The 24,725-nt window shown below is 38.6% G+C and overlaps 1 long non-coding RNA gene across 8 annotated transcripts in view; it reads left to right on the top strand.

Annotated features, from left to right (window-relative positions):
- LOC147584635 (uncharacterized) overlaps window positions 1-24,725 on the top strand; it is an 89,983-nt gene that overhangs the window by 9,519 nt on the left and 55,739 nt on the right. For 4 of the 8 annotated variants that reach the window (XR_015251832.1, XR_015251811.1, XR_015251835.1 and 1 more), the window contains one exon: window positions 7,039-7,130. This is a non-coding gene — a long non-coding RNA (uncharacterized LOC147584635). Of the gene's footprint in view, window positions 1-7,038; window positions 7,131-19,950; window positions 20,060-20,171; window positions 20,205-22,683; window positions 22,846-24,725 lie in introns of all 8 variants that reach the window. The other 4 variants (XR_015251833.1, XR_015251827.1, XR_015251818.1 and 1 more) reach the window with 2 other exon arrangements.

Genomic DNA, 24,725 nt, shown 5'->3' with positions numbered 1-24,725 from the left:
ATCTTTGCCAGAATTTATTCTACTTTTTGAGGAAGGTGTATTCTACCCTTGAATCATGGATTGTTCTCCAGCAAATTTAGAGTGTACACTCTTAAATACACACACTGCCACAGCCCCAAGTGGTTCACATCCTCACATTCACTTCTTTCTCTTGATTCAAAATATCTCAAGATAAGGCACCAGGGTGGCCCAGTAGTTTGAGCGTCTGACTCATGATTTCAGCTCAGGTCATGATCCCATCATCCTTGGTGAGTTCTGTGTCATGCTCTGTGCTGAGGGTGGAACTTGCTTGAGATTCTTTCTCTCTCCCTCTCCACCTCTCCCTCTGCTCCTCTCCCCTACTCATGCTGTCTTTCTCTCTCTAAAATAAAATTTAAAAAATCTGAAGATTAAAAAAATATAAGGGTATTGCTTCAGCTTGCTTGGTTCCATATTTCAGAATATTAGTGACCAATTTTAGGATGTTGCCTCATTATTACGGGAGAATGGATGGCATTTGGTTGGAAAGTAGGATTAGGAACCCTGCTACAACAGAATCTAGAGTCTTCTTTTCCTTACCCTGGATCCTACAGGTTGAGTTTCTTAGCTTTGGGTTATGTATCTCAACTTCTTTGTTTCCAGTTGATTTTTTGGGGGGTGGGTGCTGGATTTTACTATTTTTGAGGTAAAATGTGACATTTTGAGATCTGTTCCTAGGCATCATTACTTTTTCTCTTGAGTATGGATTACATTTTCTTGTTTCTCCCCATGTCTAGGTTCTGTTTTCTTAAGTGTGTGCTGGACATTGTACACTATGTTGCAGATTCCCTAATTAAGGAATCTTCCTCTGCAGAGGTTAATGCGGTTGACCCAAGTGGCAGTTGCCCCAGTGGGCAGTTAAATTATTGGTTTATTACATTGAGCTTACATGGGCTTTTTAACTGTGCAAGGATAAGCCTTTTGGCTTTGCACTTAGTCTAGTCTTCGGGTTTTATTCTTGAGGCATGGCCCTTCTTCCACAAAAAGCTTGAGTTTTTGAGATTTACAAAACCCTCTCTAATTTGCAGGAATTCAAATCTAAAGCTGTGTCTTCTCTGGTGAGTAGGGGCTGAAATGTATGATCGGCTCTTTCTCTCTGCTTTACTCTTTGGAGTCTTCCTTGCACCCGAGCTACTCAGGGGCCAGCCAATGATTTAGGGGAGATTACATGCAATTGGGGAATGTCCTTATATCTTCTTTCTTCCTGGGATTTCTCCCCCAAGTTGTAGCTTCTCTGACAATTGGACACATTTTGCTCCGACATCTCAAGTATGTGTGGATTTCTGCTTTAATTCCACCACCGCATGCTGCATGGACTGATGGCTACCTCGAGGGGAAGAGCTTTGCAATCACAGATCTCACTCAGAGTGGTTCTCTTTTATCAAGGATCAAATACCTTCCAGTTTTGTCCTGCCTTTGGTGGCTATTCATTACCCTCAAATAGTTCTTTTTAACATTTTTTTTGCCAGAATTTATAACTGATATCTGTAAGAGCATGAATTCCCCATAAGCCACTTGCCATTACCAGAAACAGTATTCTGTGATTCATTTAAAAACAGAACAAAATAAACTGCCAACTTTGGGGTGGCATGCTTCGGTGGCAAAATATTAATGAAAAGCAAGGATGTGATTACCTTGCAAATCATAAGAGGTAGAGAGTAGTGGTTGGGAGAACCCACAAAAGGGCTCTTCTGTGCTGGTGATGTTGTATTTCTTAACCTGAACAGTAGTTTATGAATGTTCACCACTGAGTTGTGGTAGACTGGGCACTAATTCTGTCATGAGAGCCCACCCTCCACCTAGGACCTCATTTAAACTGAATTACCTCACGAGGGACCCCCTCCAAATATCATCACATTGGGGGTTAGGACTTCAACATATGAGTGGGGGGGGGGGGGACAAAAACTTAAATTCCATAACCCAAAGGCATAGACTGGTGAAAGGAAAAGAATGGAAGATATATCAGACTACCTCGTGTAAGAAAGCTGGTGTGGCTCTATTAATATCATCTAAACTAAACTTAAGAAAAGGAGTCATATTATCAATAAAGGAAATATTGCATAACGGTGAAGATTTTATTTGTTCTGGAGATGTAACAATGCTGAATGTATATACATCTACTAACAGCAGTTCAAAACATATGAGATAAATATAAAATGAAAGGAAGAAATACAGAATCACACCTGGTAATTTTTAATATCTCTCTCAGTAATTAATTAATAGAACATGCAGCTAAAAATTAAGATTATAGAAGATTTGAGTAATATTATCAACCACATTCACCTAATTGGCACTTTAAAATACTGGACCTGATAATAGCATAACACACATTTTTATTTCCTAGTGCATATGGAACAGTTAGTAAGATCAGATAACAGGACAAAAGATGTGTCAGTAAATATGAAAGATGAAATCCTCTGTAGTATGTCATCTAACCACAGGATAATGCCCATAAGAGAGCTAGAAAATTTCAAGTATTTAGCAATGAAAAAAAAATCTAAATTATCCATGGGCCAAAGAAGAAACCACAAGAAATATTTAAAGCATTGTGAAGTGTACGCAATTGAAAACACACAATATCAGAGATAGACTGCAGCAAAAACCGTGGAGTTACTAGCTTCAAATGCTCGCAATAAAGAGGAACAGTTTAAAACTAATGATCCGAGTTTTAATATTACAAAGATAAAAAAGAAAAATACTATAAGTTAAAGATATTTATGAAAGAGAATAAAACAATGGAGAAAACTAAATTGGTTTTTTGAAAAGATCAGTAAAATTGATAAATGGCTAGAATGTGTGATCAAGTTAGAAAGAAATTTGATGATAAACATCAGGAATGAAAGATACAATACCACCACTAATCCGATAGACATTACAGGGATAATAATAAACAAATAGGAAAAATTTTAGGCCAATAAATCACACAACTTCGATGAAATGGACATGTTCCTTAAACAACACTGCTTATCAAACTAGTGCAAGAAAAAAAAAAGAGAAAATATGATTAGCTTTATAACTACTAAAGAAATTGAATTGGTAATCAAAATCTTCTCACAGAGAAAACTCCAGGCCCAAATGGTTCCACCGATGAATTATCTTCATTACTTAAAGAAACACTCTCCAAATATACTTTATGAAGCAAGAGTGAAAGTGGCAGTAATTTTCCTGTTTTGTAAAATTTTTTGTCAGGTTCTTCATTTTACTTCTCTGCTATCTTTTTCCTCATCTCTTGAGATGGATATAGAACCCTTCTCTTCTAATATACACATTTTCACATCTTTAGTTGCATTCTACAAGTTTTGATATGTTGCATTTTTAATATCAAGGAGTTAAACATTTTTCCAGTTTTAGTTTTAATTTCTTCTTTGATAACAGAATTTAATTAGAACTATCGATCATTAATTGCCAAATATATGAAGTTTCCTACTTATAATTTCTAGAAATTGGTAGCTTGAATTATGGTTAAAGAAAGTATTTGCGGGGGCCCCGGGTGGCTCAGTTGGTTAAGCATCTGACTTTGGCTCAGATCATGATCTCACAGTTTGTGATTTTGAGCCCCGCATTGGGCTCTGTGCTGACAGCTCAGAGCTTGGAGCCTGCTTTGGATTCTCCATCTCCCTCTCTCTCTGCCCCTCCCATGCTCTCTCTCTCTGTCAAAAATAAACATTAAACAAATTAATTTAAAATAAAAATAAAAAGGAACATATTTGCTTTTATTTTAATTCTCTGAAATTTGTTGAGATTTATTTAATGAATTAGCATGTGTTTTATAAGAATGTATTTTCTGCATGTATAAGAATGTATTTTGAGCACAATGTTATTTGAATAACATTTGTTAATCATATTTTTCAGATCTTCTGTATTTCCACTATTTTTTGTCTACTTGTTCTTCTAATTATACAGAGGTATATTAAAATATCCTACGATAATTGTGAATATACTTATATTCTTAAACTGTTAATTTTGGTTTTTATGTATTTTAAGCTATGTTATTAGATTATAGAAATTTTTTGAATTATATCTTCTTGATTATTTGAACCTTTCATTATTACAATGGCCTGTAGTGCTTTTTGTTATACATTTTATCACATTTAATATGACTACAATAGACTTCTTCTTAGTGCTTGCACAGCGTAGCTTTTGGTATCCTTTCATTTGTAACCTTTCTATTTGCTTATATTTAAGATGTCTTTCTTGAAGGCACTTATTCATCTTAAGTTTTATTTATTTGAAAATTACTTTTCTATTTGCTTATATTTAAGATGTCTTTCTTGAAGGCACTTATTCATCTTAAGTTTTATTTATTTGAAAATTACTTTCTCTTACATTTAATGTAATTTATTATATACTTGGGTTCAAATACTTAATTTTATTAAATGCTTTCTGTTTGAACACATACTCAATGTTCCCTTTTCTTTTTTTTTTCTTGCCTAATTATGGATTTATTATTTTCTATTATTACATTTTCCTTGTGCATTAGATTGGGAGTGCTAAACAGTTACCATTATCATTTTGGTGGTCACAGTAGAAACTGACAACTGAGTTACCAAACACAATTTTCTTGTTACTTTTGTCCTATCCCCAGAAAACGTAAGTAACCACCCTGACATACCCCACTGATGTTGGGAATTTTATGTGTCTCTATCATAAATAAAGCATTATTTTCACCTGCATAGCCAGTATTCATTAGCCCTTAATATTTAATATATTCTATTGCTCTTTATTATTTTTTGCATTTCTAAGCATCCATCAGGCATGACTGTATTTCTGCCCCCAAACGGTACTTAACATTTTTCGTAGTGAGAGGCTTCTAGTAGAGAATCCTTTTAGTTTTGATCTGCTTCCCCATTATTGAAGGCTACTTAAACTGGGTCTGAAATTCTATTTTGGGAGTTATTGCCTTTTAGCACCTGGAAGTTATAATTCCAATTGTTCTGAATTCCAATGCATTTGTTGAGAAATTAGCTTTGAGTCCTACTGCTGATCCTTTGAAAATAATTTTTCTTTTTCCCCCTCATCTGGCTGATTTTAATATTTTCTCTATCTTTGGTTGTCAGCATTTTATGATGTGCTTACATACACTTATATTTTTATTTATCTCGTTTGCTCTTCGTAGTCCTTTTGAATATGTTGTTCGATATCGTTCCTCAAGTTGGCAAACTATCAGCCATTGTTTTTGTGACCATTCCTTCTGTCTGATCTTTTTTTCCCAGACACAAATTACATATACTTTAAGGCTTCATATTGTGACTTCTGAGTTGCTTCCTGTCTTGTGTATTTTCTATAATATTCTGTTTATTTTTTATTTTGAATCTTTTCTTCTGGTCTATCCACAAGTTCACCAATACCCTCTTCATTTAATTGTCTTTATTCTGCTAAAGTCATTCATATCTTTTTAATTTCAGTCATTGTACCTTTTATTTCTGGAATTTTCTGATGATAAGTATCAATTTGGTTTGCATCTTATTGAAAACAGTAATCATACTTAAAAAAAATATAAATTCTACAATATCTGGAACCACCATGGATCTGATTCTATCACCTGTTTTTGTTTTTTTTTTTCTCCTACTGGGTTTCATTTAGGTTGTCCTCTGTCCTTGAGTTCTTGGTTATTTTTTATTATGCGTTGGACCCCAGTCACTGTATTCCCTCCCTAAAAAGCTGTCACATGTGCAGCTAATCCTTTGAACTCTCCTCCAGAATTCTAAGGACCTTGGGAAAAATGTCCCTCCATGCTTGCTTAACCTTCTTTTATCTATATTTCCTATCTTATTAGCTTTTATATTTTCAGTTTCAAAAAAAGGTGTTCACACCTATTTTGATCTTTCTGGGATGTTGGCTGAAGTTGTTGACTCTGTGGTAACTTTGGTACTTTTATGTTGATAAATTACCAAGTATTTATTTAGTCTTCTTTTTCATTCTTTTCTCTCTCTCTCTCTCTTTTTTAAGTTTATTCATTTGAGAGAGCAAGCGAGCAGGGGAGGGGGCAGAGAGAGAGGGAGAGAGAATCCCAAGCAGGCTCTGCACTGTCAGCACAGAGCCCAACGTGGGGCTCAATCTCATGAACTGTGAGATCACGACCTGAGCCAAAATCAAGAGTCTGTCGCTTAACCGACTGAGCCACCCAGGCACTCTTTGTTCTTCTCTTTTATTGGTTGACATTTACACGTGAATTTATTTCTGTGAATGAATTAGTCAATTTTGAATTGGTAATTCACATGCAAACTTTATTTCAAAACTACTGTGGCAGCCTGTTGTACTAGAAAGTACCATCTCAGACCTGATGTTATGGTTAATTGCTGTCTGCTGTCTTTCACTCTTATCACTGCATTTTGCTTCATGCTCATGCAGTCACTAAAAATTATAGACACGACGGATTTAGATCTTATTTTATCCTATCCTATTTGTTGGACAGAATTGGAGGTGGTTATTGCATATCTTGAGGAAGATTTATCTTTTTGAACTACTCTTCTCTCACCCTCAAAGATGAGCTCATACAGGATGCCTGATTTCAGTCTGGCAATGGACAGGAAAGAGGGGTTGGATATGGAAACTTCTCACTTTTATTATGAGTTGATCGTCTGGTCTTCTTACTATGTCATCCACCAGTAAGCTTGTCTATAAAATGCATTCATATGAATGACCCACAGTAAGAAACCATCATTCTCAAGGTTCCTACAAAGAAACATGAGAGAAATAAAGAGGAATACGATGTGTAACTCAATGCTACGGAGAGCAAACATTTTAATTTTTATGCATTAACTGTACTAAACGTTGTCACTATTGCCAACCCCTCTGGCATTTGGGACATGCTAATTGAATCTAATTATAGAGCGACAGAAGCTGACGATACTGTGTGAGAAAGCCTTGTTAAAAAACATTGTTGAGTTCTGGTAAAATGTATACTTTCAAAAATCAATGGATGTCAATTCCCATAAAGAGATGTGAAGGCACCATGAAGGCACCACAGTTTACTCACACGTGGGCTTGATTTTCCTGTGGCATATCTTGTTTCCACAGGCAGAAAACCTCATTGATTTGGAAGTCGTCCATCAGAATGCCCTTCCCAGTTCCTGAGGACCTAATAGAAAGAGCAGAGCTTCTCCGATGTGGTAAGAACTCCAAAAAATCTGTGCCACATCTTGAAGAATATTACTCTGGAATTTTGGACTGTCTGGAAAGTTGCTGCAACATCAATAAATGTTTAAATATTTAACTATAATTTATTCCATCTGGCTCACTGAGGATTATCTTAACATTTGATAATTATTGAGGAGAGCATTTTGAATTTTTGTTGCACGTGTGGCAGGATGATTTCTGAGATACTAATTTTTTCTGTTTCTGCTGTAAGAATTCCAGCTTTATTCCAAGCGGTTGGTCACTTTTTGGGTTTCTATACATCAGGAAGTGGTAGAGAACTTGTACTGCTAAGTAGGAACATAGGTGATAGCCATGGGAAGGAAGGTAAAATAAATGGCCTGGGCCCATTTTGTCTATGGATCTCACCTTTTACCTTGTTTTCTCAAGGCAAGTCTTAGGATTGATAGTATTCCTTTCTTTCGGCATGCTTTCTCCTTGGGCTCAGCCTTCCCTGGCTTTTTGAAAAAAACAGAAGGCAACGATTAGATTAAGTACATATCAGAACAGGGCTGAGGAGATGCATTGAGCTGTTTTAGATGAAAGGTTATGGAACAAAATGTTGAAGAGATACAACGTGATTAATGTAATTTTGTATATCTTTGTGTTTTGTGGTGTGACCCTCCCCCTCTGTCCCCACCCCATCAGGCCTTTTTGGAGTTGGTTGTAGATATTATTGATAACTGATCAACGCTACAATACAGAATCTTGGTCATTCCTATCTATGTTCATCTGAAGGAATGAATAACACACCATCCTCCTCTGCCCCTCTCCATCAGTGACCGCCAAGATAATGGGCAAACCAAAAACTGCAAACTCATAAAAACTTAGAAAACGAAACAAAAGCTGAAGTCAGTGACAGATGACTGTTACAAAATCCAGCCAGAGAAGTCAGAACTATTTATGATCTGAGCTTCTGACTTGCCCGGGTTTTTGATTCTGAACTTTACCTAGCCAACCTTGGCCCACCATACCTACTGATGACCTTATTTCCTTCCTTGACATTTGATCATTCTAACACCTCTACCGGTAGAGGTAGAGAAGAGTTCGTGGGATCCCATGAACTTAACTCACTGGGGTGTCTAATTGTAGAAGTTGACGCTTAACATATGAGAACTCTAGGAACTCACTGAGCAGAATTAAATTCATGGTGAGGTTGATTTTGTATTCATTCCTGAGAGTTGCCCCTAACAAAGGAGAGGAAGAGAGGTTCTCATCAAGGGCTAACGGGGAGGGATGGCAGGCAGGATTCTTTCCTGGCTGGAGAGGGCCAAAGGGTGTCAAAGTCATGTCTGTCCTGACTGGTGCTGTTCTCCTGTCTAGCCTTGCCTATCATGCCTTGGGACTGTTTAAGAGATTTCTTCATTAACATTTTTTTTTAATGTTTTATTTATTTTTGAGAGACAGAGAGACAGAGTACGAGCAGGGGAGGAGCAGAGAGAGAAGGAGACACAGAATCCAAAGCAGGCTCCAGGCTCTGAGCTGTCAGCACAGAGCCCAACACGGGGCTCGAACTCATGAACCGTAAGATCATGACCTGAGCCAAAGTCGGACGCTTAACCAGCTGAGCCACGCAGGCGCCACTGATTTCTTCATTTTTATTGGGAGTCCTGGGTTTAACTATTGTGACCATTTTCCAACATAAGCTTTTTTCCTGAACTGTTCTGGCTTCTGTCCTTTAGTCTAGGGTTGAGATAAATTTGATCTTTATAGCCTGGGGTAGATCTTACCACTTAGATGAATTCTTTACAGTGGTTGGATAGGTAGATAGATAGACGGATAGATAGATATCCTTTGCCTCTATATGGAAGTTAGGAATTGAAGATAAACCTATGTTAGGATTCACCTGCTCATGGAGTATGCCTTCAGTGGAGAATTTTGATGAGGTCCCCTGCACGTGGTCTTGTCTTCTGGTTTGCTTGTGCTGGAGTTTATAAACCTTCCAAAGACTGACACCTTAAATCAACTCACAAGAGAATGATGTCTGAACATAATGGCAAGCTGTTATTGACAATGGAGAAAATATATTTCCAGTGGCCTCAAGCCAATGCCTCCTTTACAGTATCAGGGTAACTCAGGGGTACTCAAAATTCTACTTTTCGATATTGTACAAAGAGAAAGAGATTACCTTGAGGACCGGTTTTTTCCAGGCTCTGGAAAATCCAAGGCACTCTCACTGCCTTTCATATTTTCTGGCTCTAGAAAGAAGCAGAGTGTTTCTGCCTTGATTTCAGTATTGCTTTTTTTCTGAATCATTCTTGACAAACACTGGAAAATTTCTCTGCTTTGCACTTGTCTATCTTTGGTCCCTTGATGTTCACAGTTCTGCAGAATAAGAATTCCATCGATTACACAAAATTTTCTTGATGCCCAGTTGTGATGGTTAATTTTATGTGTCGGTTTGAGTGGACCATGGGTACCCAGATTAAATATTGTTTCTGACTGTATCTGTGAAGGTGTTTCTGGATGGGATTTGCATTTGAATAGGTGGGCTCAGCAGGGTTGACTGCCCTCCCCTGTGTGGGTGGGCATCTTCCGAGTGTTTGAGAGCCTGAATAGAACAAAAGGCAGAGGAAGGAAGAATTCATCCTTTTTTTTTTCCTGCCTCAAGTAATTAAACTGGGTCCATCTCATCTTAATTTCTCCTGCTCTCAAAATGGGATTCGCAGGCTTTTGGACTGAGGCTTTTGGACTCAGACTCCATTATCTCCCTGGCTTTCCTGGGTCTCCCACTTGCAGATGGCAGACCTTGGGACTTCTCAGCCAATTCCTCGTAACTTCTCTCTGTCCTGGTTCTCTTTCTGGCGGGGGGGGGGGGGGGGGGGGGGGGAAGCGGGGAATGTGGTCCTGACTAATGTACAAGTCAAGTCTTTACTAGGCTAAGTCCTGGTTCTTCAGAATTCTACCTAGAAACATTAAAAAACTTGCCTTTCCCCTGACGTGTTTATTCAGTAATATAATTCACAGGAGATACCTTAATTTTAGATTTTAGGTGAGCATTTCCTAATTCCATAAGTTGCATTTATAAATTACTGTACACATAAAAAACATATCAATACACATTTCATAACAAATATCCCCAAAGAATCTTTTTTTTTTTTTTTTTTTTTTTACCTAAAAATATCTAAGTTACTTTCTCCAAAGAAGAGGGGATGGAGATCATTCCTTTGAAATAGAAATTCTGTTTGTGTCACTGACAGGCTTTCTTACAATAAAGCTGGGATACACTTAATTACTGGAGAAACCAGCATATTTCCCATCCTAAGGTAGTAAGTAAAGAATAACCAGGGCTGGTTTTATCTTTGTAGGACTGTATAGAGCAACGCACACAGGCCTGCCCTGGTCTTAGTAGTGACACTAATGTGTGTAGGAGGAGTCAGAGGAAGGTTGTTGCCAGATGCCCCTGGATAGTGTTAAGAGCAAATTCCCAGGAGCCAGAGTTGGAAGCACTGGCAGTTGAAAAGAACACATAGGGATATAGTTTAAAAAAAGGGGAAGACTTGGGATTTCTCAAAAAATTAAAAATAGAACTACCGTGTAATTCAGCAATCCCACTCTGGGTGTGCATCCCAAAGAATTGAAAAAAGGATCTCAAAAATATATTTGCACACCCATGTCATTGCAGCATTATTCACAATAGCTGAGAGGTAAAATCAAGCTAAATGTCCATCGATGAATGAATAGATAGAGAAAAGATAGCATATACACTAAAACCTTGGCTTGCAAGTAACGTGTTCTGTGAGTGTTCCACAAGGAGAGCAAACATTTCTAATAAATTTTAACTTGATAAAGAAGCGATGTCTTACAATATGAGCCAATGGTTCTTCTCTCTAACTCTCTCTCTCTAAGGGATTGTGGGTGATCGTCTCCCATGCTCGGATGCTTGGTTTTAGGCTACAGCGTTTGGCAGAAATCAGTGATTTCTCAGGACATTGGAAGGTGCCCACAACTGATACTAGTGTATTTTTTGTCACTTCAAAGCACCTATGGACAGTCTTTGCTCTTCCGTACAAGAGTGGGCTTAGGAATGCTTTGCTTCGTTCTAGGTCAGGCTGCCTGCAGATACAGACCATTTCCTCTGCTGCCTTATTGCCACTTACATTCAATACAGTACATGACAAGAGTCTGTTAATACTGCACTGTAGTCAAGTCCATGTGTGTGTATACAATGGCGCCCATGCAGAAAAAGGTTGGAAAGAAAGGCAGTAATAAGGTGATTACAGTAGAAGTTAAGAAGGAAATCATCGAAAAGTACGAATGAGGTATGGAGTGGCCGAAATTGCAAGATTTTATAAGAAGCCTACATCTGTATCTCGTCTGCAGAGGAGGAGAAAAAGGAGGAGGAATCCCTTCAAATCACTTCAGATGAGATTAGGGAGACGTGTAAAATGTGGGAAACTGAAAAACTTTGTGGAAAAGCACTACCCGAGTAAAGCTTTAGCAGTGATAGTGATGGACCTGTTTAATGACAATGCAGTGTCACACTTCCGCGAAATCTCAAAAGGAGGCAATAGCAAGTGTCATTGGATAGGTTCCTTGTTAAAGTTGCAAGAAAAGAAAAAGATTGCATTGAGCCAAGAGATATCAGTGATTCCATTAGTGATAGTGAAAATCCTCCCACACGATAACCCTCCTCTCTCTTGTCTCCCTCACACCAGCCACAAAGGTTTTCAAAGGGAAATGTAGGTTAATTTGTTTCTTTTTCCTTATACTTTGTATTTTTCTTAGTATTTTGTATTATAGTACAGTATTGCAATCATTTTACATGAATATTTTTGGGTTGTAGAATGAATCATCGGAGTTTCCATTATTTCTTATGGGGAAATTCGCTTTGATGTACAAGTGCTTTGGATTACAAGCATGTTTCCAGAAGGAATTATGCTTGCAAACCAAGGCTTTACTGTACATAGAATGGAATATCATTCATCTTCAAAAAAGAAAGAAATCCTGTCACAGGCTCCAACATGGATGAGCCTTTAAGATGTTATACTTAGTGAAATAAGCCAGTCATCAAAAGACAAATACTGCATGATTACAGTTACACGAGGTATCTGAAGTAGTCAACACTTATAAACGGAAAATAGAATGGGGGTTGCCAGGGGCTGGGGAAAGTGAAAATGGGGAGTTGATATTCAATGAGGGTAGGGCTTCATTTTTGCAAAAGACAAGTTTTTAGAGATGTGTTGCACAATAATGCGCCTGTAGTTAACCACTAATGTACTGTTCACTTAAAACTGGAAGAGATGGTAAATTTTTACGGTATGTGTTTTTTTACCACAACTGAAAAAAAGTCTGATCACATGGCTTTTTCTCAGCTCTAGATGTAGTGAAGACACTCCTTACCCTCCTTGGGAACTCTGCACTGTTCCCCTTGACCCACACCTGCTCTTGACCTTGCTCTCATTTTCATACCAATGTTCATGTCTGTGGTTCTCAGTTCACCCAGCTGGGCTTCCTCAAAGGTACAAGTTCTTTCCAAGGCTTCAAGGACAAAGTCAAAAGAGGTCAAAAGAAAGATGTCAAAAGAAAGATGGAAAGGGTTGTTTCTTATGGGACAGGTGGAAACAGGTCCCTTTCAAAGTCGCTTCCCAATCTTTGCCCCATTTTCTTGTTCTTTGTCAGTAAGTCAACTTCAGTGATGGCTTTTGAGTGGAAACATAGATACAAACTTGGGGGTGATATGTACAGTCACCTATACTTGGAGCAGAGCTGTCTAGATGGGGGAGAAGATGCTGGAGAGCATATTAAAACTTGGGGTAGTAAACTCAGTAACCTTTAAAGTTTTTTCAACCTCTGAGATTCTATTATTCCCCCAAACCGATTTATCTCTTATTGTTATAAGCACAGGCTTTTGTGACCTGTTTACTCAAGATGTCTCTGTTGACATTTTATATTTTTCTAAATGTCACACTATTATCAATTATATATGAAGCTCCCATTAATTTATATGGTGGAAAATTTGTCCAAAGTAAGAGAATTCCATATATTTTTGAGATTTTGAAACTTTTGATTTATATGAAGTATTAAATTACCATAATTTGCTATGGTAACTTCCCATTTCTGCACTGTCTTCTGACTCAGAAAGTGAAAGAGGCCTTTGGCTATGTTTTAGTTCAACGACCTTAAAAAAATATTAGTGAAGTCTTAGCTTTGGTATCAGAATGCCGCCTAGGGACAAACAGCTCTTCTCAATAATTTTACTTGTTTTAACACTGTAATTTATTGGCAACAATTACACTGAGCCAAACTTCCCCTGATGTACTGCACCAAATTAAGTGGGACACAAACACTGAGACCAGATGACCACAGCTTCTGTTATTCATAGTGGAAGGTGATTTCTTGAAGATGGACATCTCTTTGTATCCCATGTAGTTGAAATTTAAATCATGACATATTTGCTAGAAGTCCCAGCCACCAAGAAGAGGGAACAGGCAGTATCCTTTTTAGAGAATGGGGGTTTGAGTGCCTCCATATTAATCTCTTATGTTTTAAGTATTCTCATTGTATGCAAATAGAAAAATGGATATATTTTTATGTTTATTTTAGTTTTTGAGAGAGAGAGAGCGAGAGAGAGAGCACATGCACGCACGCACACCAGTGAGGGAAGGTCAGAGAGAGGAGACGGGATCTGAAGCAGGCTCTGTGCTGTCAGTGCAAAGCCCCATGCGGGGCTTGATCCCATGAACTGTGAGATCACGACCTGAGCCGAAATCAAGACTCAGACACTTAACTGACTGAGCCACCCAGGTGCCCCATAAAATGGATATTTTTAATATTCATCAAGTGGGCTTCTCCAGGTCACATTTTGGAGGTCATAAGATTTAGAGCATTCAGCACACTCGAGTTTGTAATTTTATAAGTCAGGTAATAAGGTTACAATCCTCTATCCCAAGTACGTCTCTTGGCACCATGTTTGGCTTTCTCTAAATTTCTTGCTGCACGTTGAGGAATGATTTTACTTCTTCTAACTGCATGATAACTAACTTACAGTTAAACAGTTACTTGAAAAGGCTTTCACGACTTTGTTGTCTTAGATCGATCGGGTCTGCTGTTGTCTAGTAGTAACCAGGGATGTGCACCGTGTTTGCGCTTGAATCCAGGCTTAAACCGTAGCACAGACCAGAAGGATTGGGGCAGATAATAATGAAGGGAAGGGTCATGAACTAACTTACGCTTTCAGTGTGTGAGATTGCATTGTGTTAGCCTCCTTCTTAACATTTCTTCCCTTGAATTGTCTTTGGGCCTATGTGGTTCTTTTGTGGACCATTAGAAACATAAAAAGGATTGCTTGTTTTAAAAATAAAATGATAACAAAAGAACAAATAAAGTGTCCACAGAAAATTCCAGAAGCTTATATAATTTCCATTTTATTATTTTATATATTTTTTAATTTCATTTTTTATTTTTAAAAATTTACATCCAAATTAGTTAGCATATAGTGCACCAATGATTTCAGGAGTAGATTCCTTAGTGCCCCTTATGCATTTAGTCCATCCCTGCTCCCACATCCCCTCCAGTAACCCTCAGTTTGGTCTTCATATTTATGAGTCTCTTCTGTTTTGTCCCCCTCCCTGTTTTTATATTATTTTTGTTTCCCTTCCCTTATGTTCATCTGTTTTGTCTTTCAAAGTCCTCATATGAGAGAAGTCATATGATTTTTGTCTTTCTCTGGCTAATTTCACTTAGCCATCCACTCCAGTTCTATCCACATAGTTGCAAATGGCTAGATTTCATTCTTTTTGATTGCCGAGTAATACTCCATTGTATATATACACCACATCTTCTTTATCCATTCATCCGTCGATGCACATTTGGGCTCTTTCCATACTTTGGCTATTGTCGGTAGTGCTGCTATAAACATTGGCGTGCATGTGTCCCTTTGAAACAGCACATCTGTATCCCTTGGATAAATACCTACTAGTGCAATTGCTGGGTTGTAAGGCAGTTGTATTTTTAATTTTTTGAGGAACCTCCATACTGTTTTCCAGAGTGGCTCCACCAGCTTGCATTGCCACCAGCAGTGCAAGAGATCCTCTCTCTCCGCACCCTTGCCAACATGTTGTTGCCTGAGTTGTTAATGTTAGCCACTCTGACAGGTGTGAGGTGGTATCTCATTGTGGTTTTGATTTGTGTTTCCCCATTGATGAGTGATGTGGAGCATTTTTTCATGCGTTGGCTGGGCATCTGGATGTCTTCTTTGGAGAAGTGTCTATTCATGTCTTTTGCCCATTTCTTCACTGGATTATTTGTTTTTTGGGTGTTGAGTTTGATAAGTTCTTTATAGATTTTGGGTACTAACCATTTATCTGATATGTCATTTGTAAATATCTTCTCCCATTCTGTCGGTTGCCTTTTAGTTTTGTTGATTGTTTCCTTCACTGTGTAGAAGCTTTTTATTTTGATGAGGTCCCAGTAGTTCATTTTTGCTTTTGTTTCCCTTGCCTCAGGAGACGTGTTGAGTAAGAAGTTGCTGCGGCCAAGACCAAAGAGGTTTTTGCCTGCTTTCTCCTCGAGGATTTTGATGGCTTCCTGTCTCTTACATTGAGGTCTTTCATCCATTTTGAGTTTATTTTGGTGTCTGGTGTAAGAAAGTGGTCCAGGTTCATTCTTCTGCATGTCGCTGTCCAGTTTTCCCAGCACCACTTGCTGAAGAGACTGTCTTTATTCCATTGGATATTCTTTCCTGCTTTGTCAAAGATTAGTTGGCCATATGTTTGTGGGCCCATTTCTGGGTTCTCTATTCTGTTTCATTGATCTGAGTGTCTGTTCTTGTGCCAGTACCATACTGCCTTGATGAGTACAACTTTGTAGTATGGCTTGAAGTCTGGGATTGTGATGCCTCCTGCTTTGGTTTTCTTTTTCAAGATTGCTTTGGCTATTCGGAGTCTTTTCTGATTTCATACAAATTTTAGGATTAATTTGTTCAAGTGCTGGGAAGAATGCTGGTGTTATTTTGATAAGGATTGCATTGAATATGTAGATTGCTTTGGGTAGTATCGACATTTTAATAATATTTGTTCTTCCTATCCAGGAGCATGGAATCTTTTTCCATTTTTTTGTGTCCTCTTCAATTTCTTTCCTAAGCTTTCTATAGTTTTCAGCATATAGATTTTTCACCTCTTTGGTTAGATTTATTGCTAGGTATTTTATGGTTTTTGGTGCAACTGTAAATGGGATTGATTCCTTGATTTCTCTTTCTGTCGCTTAATTGTTGGTGTATAGAAATGCAACCGATTTCTGTGCATTGATTTTATATCCTACAACTTTGCTGAATTCATGGATCAAGTCTAATAGTTTTTTGGTGGAATCTTTTGGGTTTTCCATATAGAGTATCATGTCATTTGCGAAGAGTGAAAGTTTGACTTCCTCCTGGCCAGTTTGGATGCCTTTTATTTCTTTGTGTTGTCTGATGGCAGAAGCTAAGACTTCCAATACTATGTTGAATAACAGTGGCGAGAGTGGACATCCCTGTCTTGTTCCTGACCTTAGGGGGAAAGCTCTCAGTTTTTCCCCATTGAGGAGGATATTAGCGTTGGGTTGTTCATATATGGCTTTTATGATCTCAAGGTATGCTCCTTCTAGCCTTACTTTCTTGAGGGTTTTTATCAAGAAAAGATGTGTATTTTGTCAAATGCTTTCTCTGCATCTACTGAGAGGATCATATAGTTCTTGATCTTTCTTTTATTGATGTGACGAATCATGTTAACTGTTTTGTGGATATTGAACCAGCCCTGCAATCCAGGTAGAAATTGCACTTGGTCGTGGTGAATAATTTTTTTAATGTATTGTTGGATCCAGTTGGCTAATATCTTGTTGAGGATTTTTGCATCCATGTTCATCAGGGAAACTGGTCTATAGTTCTCCTTTTTAGTGGAGTCTCTGTCTCCTTTTTAGTGGAATTTTGGAATCAAGGTAATGCTGGCTTCATAGAAAGAGTTTGGAAGTTTTCCTTCTTTTTCTATTTTTTGGAACAGCTTCAAGAGAATAGGTGTTAACTCTTCCTTAAATGTTTGGTAGAATTCCCCTGGAAAAACATCTGACCCTGGACTCTTGTTTTTTGGCAGATTGTTGATTACTAATTCGATTTCCTTCCTGGTTATGGGTCTGTTCAAATTTTCTATTTATTCCTGTTTCAGTTTTGGTAGTTTATATGTTTCTAGGAATTTGTCCACTTCTTCCAGATTACCCATTTTATTGACATATAATTGCTCATAATATTCTCATATTACTGTTTTTATTTCTGCTGTGGTTGTGATCTCTCCTCTTTCATTCTTGATTTTATTTATTTGGGTCCTTTCCTTTTTCTTTTTGATCAAACTGGCTACTGGCTTATCAATTTTGTTAATTCATTCAAAGAACCAGCTTCTGGTTTCATTGATCTATTCTACTGCTTTTTGGTTTTGATAGCATTAATTTCTGCTCTAATCTTTATTATTTCCTGTCTTTTGTGGTTTTGGGTTTTATTTGCTGTTCTTTTTCCAGCTCCTTAAGGCATAAAGTCAGGTTGTGTATCTGAGATCTTTCTCCCTTCTTTAGGAAGGCCTGGGTTGCTATATACTTTCCGCTTATGACCACCTTTGCTGTATCCCAGAGGTTTTGGGTTGTGGTGTTATCATGTTCATTGACTTCCATATACTTTTTAATTTCCTCTTTAACTGTTTGGTTGGCCCTTTCATTCTTTAGTAGGATGTTCTTCAGTCTCCAAGTATTTGTTCCCTTTCCAATTTTTTTTCTTGTGGTTGACTTCAAGTTTCATAGCGCTGTGGTCTGAAAATATGTATGGTGTGATCTCGATTGTCTTGTACTTACTTAGGGCTGATTTGTGTCTCAGTATATGGTCTATTCTGGAGAATGTTCCATGTGCACTGGAGAAGAATGTATATTCTGCTGCTTTAGGATGAAATGTTGTGAATATATCTGTTAAGTCCATCTGGTCCAGTGTGTCATTCAAAGCCATTGTTTCCTTGTTGATTTTTTGATTAGATGATCTGTCCATTGCTGTGAGTGGGGTGTTGAAGTCTCCTACTATTATTATTAACTTCCATTTTTAAAATCACCTCTATCACAGAGTGGCAACACAGCATTCTGAAGCCAGGCTCCTGGGTTTGAATCTTAGTGAAGCCTTTATTATTGGTGTGATTTGGGGCAAGTCAATGAACCATTTTTGTATCTTTGTTTCCTCTTCCATGAAATGGGATATGAAGAGTATCTCGTTCGCTGAGTAAGTGTGAGGATTGAGTGACCATGCGAAGCACATGAAGTGACACCTGTCACATTTAGTACGTTGGAAAAGGCACCATTTCTCACCGTAAAGTGAAGCAAACAAAACTCAAGCTTGGGGTTATCTTTCTAAAAACTCCAAAGGAGAGCAAGTGAATGGGATCAAGAAAAGGGCTTCACTGCACAAAACAAACACAAGTCCTACTGTAGGTGAAGTGTGACACCAGGAAGAGGCTGAGAAGTAGAAGATATGTCTCCAAATGTTAATATAACATAGAGTTAGATAGGACATACAGGGACAGTCAGGCTGCCATCCTATAAGGATGCTTATTAATGGATTTTCCGATGTCCCCTGTGCATCTCTCTTGTGACTTTTTCTCCCCTGGGTCATTATCACCCACCTCCAAGGCCTTCTTCTACCTATTAGCTATGGACTTGGTTTTGCTTTTTATCCCCAGTACCCAGCACAATTCCTGGGGGAAAATAGCTGCTCATTACATATTTGGTTGGGGGGTAATGAATAAATGCATGAATCTTTTCAAAATAAGATGGGTATGGAAGCATTCACTGAAGAAATGGGATTTGATCGGGGCTCGAACGATGGGAGAATTTACCTAACAGCAGAGCTTCCAGATAAAATACAGCAGATTCAGTCTGAACATCAGAACAACCACAAATAAAGTTTCACTGTAAGTATGTCCCATGCAATATTTGGGACATACTTATACCAAAAAAAAAAAAAAAGATTCATTGTTTAAATTTGAATTTCAGGTGAATAATGAATTCTTTTTAGTACAAATTTCCCAATAGTTCATGAAATATACTTATTACTAAAAAATGGTTATTTATCTGAAAATCAAATTTAACTGGATGCCCTGTATTTTTTATTTATAAAATCTAACAACCCTAATAAGAGGAAAAAATAATAGAAAGATTTTTTAAAATTTTTATTTGAGAGAGGGAGGGGGTTGGGTAAGGGCAGGGGGAGAGAGAGAAAGAGAGAGAGAGAGAGAGAGAGAGAGAATCCCAAGCAGGCTTCATGCTCAATGCAGAGCTGGATGCAGGGTTTTCCATCCTATGAATCTGGGATCATGACCTGAGCCGAAATCGAGAGTTGGAAGCTTAACTGACTGAGCCACCCAGGTGTCCTTAGAAGGAATTTTAAGTTATGGAAATGGCAAGAGGAAAAGATGGGGGCATATTGCTTTTAAGAAAATCTGAGTCTTCGAATAAGAATATCTGAATGGAGAATTATGATAGAGGACAATGCCTGAAATCGTCCCTTTTTCCTTGCTGATTTTATTTAAAAATGTATATTCCAGTTTCTTTCTTTCTTTCTTTCTTTTTATTTTTTGAGAGAGACAGAGACAGAGAGAGAGGTAGAGAGGCAGAGACACAGAGAGAATCTTAAGCAGGAGCGTAGACCCCTACAAGGGGCTTGATGCCATGACTCTTGGATCATGACCTGAGCTGAAATCAGGAGACGGTCACTCAACTGACTGAGCCACCCAGAACCCCTATATTTCAGTTTGTAAAGACCTTTCTTTCACTCAACCTTGTTCTTTTCCCCCGCAGCACAGAAATGCTGTATATGGTAAAGGACAAAGGGTTTTTAAGACACTTAGCTTTTTGGTCATTGAATCTGGAAGGATACCTCAGATATCACCAACTCTACAACAGATAGGTACGTGGCTACGTGTTCAGGAAATGAATTACAATAAACATCCATTCAGAAATTTCAAACGGCTTTATTGGAGCTTTTTAATGTTAATAACTGACGGTATTGTTTTCTTTAGATACACTCAACCCTGGACTTGGACAAGTGCTGTGTAAGTTACTTGAAAGTCTTCCTTGCTTTTTCAATTTATTTACTAGAGGAGACAGCTTGAGCTAGCCTTCCCCAAATCAGTATTTCTCCCTCTCTCCCTCCTACGTTCTACCCCTTCCTGTCTTTTTTTTCTTTGTTTCTTTCTTTCCAATTGGTTCAGCAATTCAATGTCTTTTAAAGACTCTGGAAACAAAAATATTGACAGTTTTTATCTTTATCACACTGTCTGTATTAAATATCATGGGTTTATTATAATATGCTGGGTTCTGATGAGCCTTATAAGAATCCATTTAAACAAAAATAGTACATTCTTCCAGGTGTTCCTGTTGAGAAAAAAGATGACACATTTAAAATAGCTCTCCAACAAACATTCCCTTGCTTTGTACTTAACTTATTGATTACAGAGTCATAGTACCCAGCTGTCCTCATTAAAATCATCCTTCTCAACTTTTCCACCTTCCCACTTTTTGATCTTAAGGCATTTAAGAGGCACAGATCCAGAGAGAAGAAACCACAGAGACCAAGAAGCCAGGCTCAGGGTGGAAAAGAGATAGGATTTATTTTCTCCCAGCATCCAGAATTTCTTATGATGAAGCCTAATTTTTTTATTCTACATTTGTAAACTGAATTGTTTACAATGAAAAAAAAAAAAAAAAAGGAAGAGAACCCTGAATCATGGGGATAAAGGTCTAGAGATAAACCGAAGGATAATTGAGAAGTATGGTCTCAAAGAATAATAATACAACCTTGTGTTTAAAGTTTTATTTTATTCCAGTGGAGCCATAGCCTCGTGCATTATGCAGGTTATCTGAGAACCTGAGAAGCTTTTTCACTTTCACCTGAAATGTAAAACATGAAGATTAAATACAAGGCCTGGTTCTCCATTTTTTGTCACTCTTTCTGCTCCTTTAGCTTTCCACATACACAGTGTGTTGAGAATGTTGTCCATTGCCAGTAACAGGAACAAAGCAGGGAAAAAGATATATTAAGTTGATATGGTCGGTTATATTTGCAAAATAAAACAAAATAAATTTAAACAAATATAAAGTAACTCAAAGGATATTTATCCACAGTACAATCTTTAATTCCACTTGAAAAATGTTTACTCAGTGTTTTCAGCATGCCAAGCCCTGTATTAGGCCTGGCAGGGGATACAACGATACTGTCTCTACCCTCAAGATGAATACGGCTTGATGGTGGCAAAGGACACAATTCAATATGTGAATGATATATGTATAACTGAGTGGAGTAAGGGCTCAAGGAGAGGTAGACTCACAGTGCTGAGACAGGTTAGGTGCAGACAGATTATATCTCATTGCAAGTGTGGGGGGACACAGTGACTGAGCTCAGGGAAGAAGCAAAACTAAATATGGAAAATGAGCAAGATGGGAGGAGAGACGAGGAAAGAACTTCCTGGTGGAGATAATATCACAAGTCATTGAGAAAGATCACTGGGGACCATCAAATATGCCACCTTTGCCGGAGTGTGTTATGCATGTGTGGGCCATCAAAGGAGATCAGACCAGAAAGGTAGGTTGAGGCTGATGTGGGAAGGTCTTCAAAGAAAGGAGGCTGGTGGCTGTGGCCATGGCCGTGGAGAGTGGAGAGTGTACGTGGTCATGAGGTAGGCTGCTGCTGCCTTTCTAAGAGGCCTGGCTAGATGCAACCAGTCAACTGATTGTTGCTTCTGGTTTAGGGGTGTCTCATTTCTCTTCCAAACCCTTCCTCCTCTGTTCTGGGTTTTCTGGGAAGCAAAAAGGGGAACAGGAGTAGAGCATGTGCCAAGGCTGCTATCTCGTTGGCGGCAAATTTTCTTTCTACTTGATGTAATGACAGCGACATTTAAAAAATACTACTTGTTTTTCTTTAAACTGCAAAGTGATGGCAGAGAGACAGAGTTAAAACAAAGTTCAAAGGTGGGTCTGTGCTGCTTTGCTTCACCACTGCTCAGGATGTTCACCCAGGATGCACTTGAGCAGGTACCCCTTGTGCACAGGGACCTGAGCATCTTCGTTTAGCTGTCTTTGGGAATGGTGTTATGAGGGGGGCACTGGAGGATGGGTATCATGCGAAGTTACTCAAGACAGAAGAGGTTGGAGTCAAAGGACGAGCACAAAAGCGTGTCTATGGGGAGTCTGAGAAGTGGGATCACAGAAGTCAACCTTGTCAACATGCCTGGGTACCAGAGAAGACAGAAAGCCTAAAAATTCAGGAGTCAGCTCATGGTAGGGATGTCACCAATGAAACATGATGTAATGACATAAGAATGTCTGGGGTTAGGACACCTGGAACATGGTCCTATTGGGTCCTGGATCTTTGGCCAATCAGAATGACTAATATTGAATGTTCACTTTATAATATTGAAATGTCAGATATTGTAACCTGAATTTTTTTCTCTCTCTGAGGTGACATTTGACATGGGTCCATGCCTGCCTCAGTTCTGAGTGCTTTTCAATATAGCAACACTTCATTTCTTTCAGCTCCCCTATGAGGTTGGGTCTATTATATCCTCACTCCACAGATGAAGAGATTGACACAGAAGCAGGTGTAGTGACTCGCTCAAGGTCACAGCCTGGAAGGGGCAAGGCTGAAATTCAGCTTACAAAAAAAAAAACTTTACAGGAAAGAAGGCAATTGCATAGGTAAGTAGTCTAGGAAGTAGAAAAATAATAAATCCAATGTTTCAATACTGAAGTTGTAGAAAGGCAGGTAAAAATTACACATGGATATCATGAAGGACCAATTTTATTAACATAAATGAATAGTTGCTTAGATTAAGAATTAGCAAGATTAAGATTCAGTTTTCAAAAGGTTTTGTTTTGTTTTTTTAATTTTAGAGAAAGAGAGAGTGTGCACCAGTGGGGAGAGAAGCAGAAGGAGACAGAGAGAGAGAGAGAGAGAGAGAGAGAGATAGCGAATCCCAAGCAGGCTTCACGCTCAGTGCAGAGTTTGATGCGGGGCTCGATCCCACAACCCTGGGATCATGACATGAGGTGAAATCAAAAGTCAGACACTCAACTAACTGAGACACGCATGTGCCCCACAGAATTTTTTTTTTTTAATCAAACTACATGCATGCATGAACATGTTAAAATTGGTGTAAGGGGTCTTTGGTGTAAATTCGTGTGACCTTGTGACTTTGTTGGCTTTCTGACTTTGACTTCAGTCATGTTAGGTCTTAACAATACAAAGATATTTTTTCCCTCATCCTATTTCCAGACTACTATACTTTGCCTGCAGCTCTGTAACGAAACAAATGCATTTGTCTCTTCAATAAATGGGCTCTCAGCTACTGGGCATTTGTTTGGAAGGGCATTCAAGATGTAAGACACATCAAGCACGGGGCCCTTGTGCATCTGTCTGAGTCAGCTCTGTCAGGGCAAAGCACTCATTAAAGAAATGGGTGCCTGAGACAGCTTGGGGAAGAACTGTGCTTCAGGAGGTGCACTGAGCCAGGGGAGGGAAAGTGCTCCTCTGTGACTAGAAAGGGATCCCGGCTGTCCAAGAGAAGTGAACTGTGGAGTAGTTTCCTGGTTCTTTGAGAGAAAGAGTCGGACTCTCTCCCTGATAAGCTGGACTGGTACTTTGCGCTAACCTCCAAAGGGCCAGGAGTGTCAAGTTCTCTGCCAGAGTGTCATCTGGTAGAGATAATAATAATGATAACAATACATCTACAGAGTTCCTTCATAAACTAGGCACTGGATAAACATGTTTGCTGAACACATGTTCATTTAGCATTGACCTTTTATGGAAAAGCTACTGCTTTGTACAAAGAAATGCCTTCCAGAGCTGACAGGTCAAGCCTAGCTCTAAGCCCGCTGTAGAAGTCTGTTTGCCCTCAGCCCATGAGTAGATCCTTAAGGCAAACTGGGTCCATCCTTAAGATAGTGAATCACCAGGCAAATTTCCAGAGACATCAAACTTGCATTATTCTTTTTGCCTTAAGAATTAAAATTCCCTTTCAAAGCTGTGACAATCTCTGACTGTTCCCATGAAGCATGGCTGTCTTGTCTTCCCTGTGTCCTTCTCTTGCTTGGATTTTATGTATAACTTCTCTCATTGCTGCTGTCCTTCGCTGGTAGTGAGGGGGGAATCCAAAGGGCAGATGGGTTAGTGGAGGTGGGGTGCAGGAAGTGAATGGTAAATGGTAACCTGCATCCCAGAAATGGAAGGTATGGTTGGCCCAAAGGTGAGGCTCATGTGAATTAAGTGAGCATGTTGGATACAAAATGGTTGGAGCAATTTATTGTGAATAAGGCTGTTCTCAACAACCTAGACAGAGTAAGATGTGCCACCACTCTCCTTCTATCCATGTCTTTGTTTCTGGAATCCTTTCCAGTACAATGCTTTAGCATCATGAACTTTAGGTTACAGTGGGGCAGGAGTTGAAGATGATTGGCTTAGTGGACAAGAAACACTCTTTCTTGATCTGATGGCATATCACTTATCATTACCACTATGGAAAGCTTCCCCCTTCTACGTTATTATAGGACATACTGTTGATTCTTACTTATTTAGGAAA

This window comes from Puma concolor, chromosome A1, assembly GCF_028749965.1.
Source record: "Puma concolor isolate L17-30 chromosome A1, mPumCon1.1.hap2, whole genome shotgun sequence".
Taxonomy (NCBI): domain Eukaryota; kingdom Metazoa; phylum Chordata; class Mammalia; order Carnivora; family Felidae; genus Puma; species Puma concolor.
The sequence above is the reverse complement of the archived record's forward strand: the minus strand, read 5'-3'. Positions and strand labels throughout refer to the sequence as shown.